Here is a 2,064-nt window from a genome sequence, read left to right as displayed (position 1 = left end):
GCTGTACTAATCACCAAAGATTAGGAACAGGCCTGCCCTTAATAAGCCACAGCTGTGTCCAATAAGAAGACGAGTGCTACAAAAGAGTGGGTTAGCTGGGTGAGGAGAGAGATGGAGTTTGTTGGCTGAGCTGTGAAAAAGGAGTCAGTGCTGCAAGGAGATGCCCGTGAGAAATCACCAAGAAGGTGTGGGACCTTTTGCAATAAGTTGACAACAATATAATAGTCAGCTTGGGTACCTTTTTTGTGCTGTAGCCTTGGTTTTTACTTGGATCATATTTGATTCCACAGTCATCAGGGTGGGCTTCTGTGTTTTAGTCTTTTAGCTACACATAATTGCCACCGCTCTTAAGAGAGAGTTCTCTTCACAGTGACTGTGATAATGAATTCTGAATGCTGCCCTCACTATCTCCCCCTTATTCTGTTTTGCTGAAGATTGTTAAGGGCTTCTTTTCTTATCATAAACCCCAGATTTCTAGGGCTCTTAAACAGAAGTAACTTTCAGTGTATATCTCATGATTCAATTCAGAGCTAATAGGGACACAGTTAAAACTAGAAAAATGGCCATCTGTAACAGTACAACTTCAATAAATTATGAAACTGTTGCCTGAAATCTACCTCCTGGCTTCTTTCTCCTTTGGCATTGTGATTCAAGTCTTTCTCTGAACTTAGACTAAACTGTGACGTGTTCAAAAATAAAAAGCCGTCAGTAAGGAGGGATCTTTGCACTGATCAGTAATTTTTATCAGTGGCATTCCAGGCACAGATACATTGTACATATGGACATCCTGGTGGAAATTCACTCAGAAGATAGGACAGCAGTTTCCAGCTGTCTGCCTTGTGCAGGTGAACAAGCACGATTTTCTGGCTATAGTCTCAGTCACAAACTATGCATGAAAAAACCTGCTGTATATAGCATTAGGATGTAAGTTTTTAATAAAATAAAAAGTATGAAAGATAGTATTTTGTCATATAAAGCAAGGTAGATGTTGTCCGCAATAATAAAACTTATTAGAAAGAAGAAAGAAAAAATTAAAAGCTTCCTTATGAATTTAAAATAATTTTAAGGTATTTCCCTCTTCCTCATTATTCCCCAGGTGATCCTTTAGTCCAGTCTTTTACCTGCTTTTGTGTAATTTAAAGGGAATAGGAGATTTCAATATCTGTGGCCTTTGAAAAGTCAGACTTTCAGCAACCTTGAAAACACTTCTGCATGCACCTTGAAGCATCAGGTAAATTTGCATCCTTAGGAATCACAGAGGATCTTGATCTTGCCCTTGAAGCCAGGAGGCTGGAGTTCAATTTGTTCTGAATTGGTGAGTCAGTAGAATAGTGCAGAAGAGGTTCTGGTTGTTTTCCAAGAGTAATTTCTATTATGTTTAACTAGAGAAGCATTAAATGTTTCTGTGATGTGACTTAGAATAGAACAGATTCACTTTTGTTTGCTTCACTTTCAACAGAACACATATTAGTTTGATTTGCAATTCTGAAGCATCGTCATAACTGCATAAATTGTATCCAGGTTAACTATCACTGGTTTAAGTCTTCATTAATTAGAGTGTACTTTTTGTCTTATTTTTTTGTAACAGATACAATTTTTATCATAAGGAGGAGTAAAAATATGTTATTTTATAGAAAGATATGGAGGAAAAATAATCTTATATTCAGTAATTCGAACCAGAAATTACAGTTGTCTAGATATTAGAAATTTAGTAGTTTCTGCCATTTCAGTTTGAAATACATAATTCAGATTCACATTCAATATCTTTCAAGTTTATATGGGAATGATAGCTACTTGATCCAGCTGCATCGCCTTGCATCTGTGTTTTTAATATATTGAGACAGTAACAAATCTGATTTGCTGAAGACTGTTGATTAAAGTCATTGGAGCACAGATCTTGATGACTACTAGCATTAAGATCTTTCTGTCTTGAAGAAGGATGAAGTTGTGGCAAAATTCAACAGCAATTTTCTTTATGCACTCAGCAGTCACTTTTTTTCATCAGTGGCACCTGAAGTGGAAAAAATGGTAATTTGGAAAAGGAACAGGTTATTATTGTTGTTA

The 2,064-nt window shown here is 36.3% G+C and overlaps 1 long non-coding RNA gene across 1 annotated transcript in view; it reads right to left on the bottom strand.

Moving 5' to 3' along the window:
• Positions 1-926: 926 nt before the first annotated feature.
• Positions 927-2,064, bottom strand: part of LOC115947991 — a 9,342-nt gene continuing 8,204 nt past the window's right edge. Inside the window, exon 3 of the long non-coding RNA XR_004081846.1 lies at positions 927-2,011. This is a non-coding gene — a long non-coding RNA (uncharacterized LOC115947991). The remainder of the gene's footprint in view (positions 2,012-2,064) is intronic.

This window comes from Geospiza fortis, unplaced genomic scaffold (genome assembly GCF_000277835.1).
Source record: "Geospiza fortis unplaced genomic scaffold, GeoFor_1.0 scaffold112, whole genome shotgun sequence".
NCBI classification, from domain to species: Eukaryota; Metazoa; Chordata; class Aves; order Passeriformes; family Thraupidae; genus Geospiza; species Geospiza fortis.
This window is presented reverse-complemented; position numbering and strand designations above follow the sequence as displayed.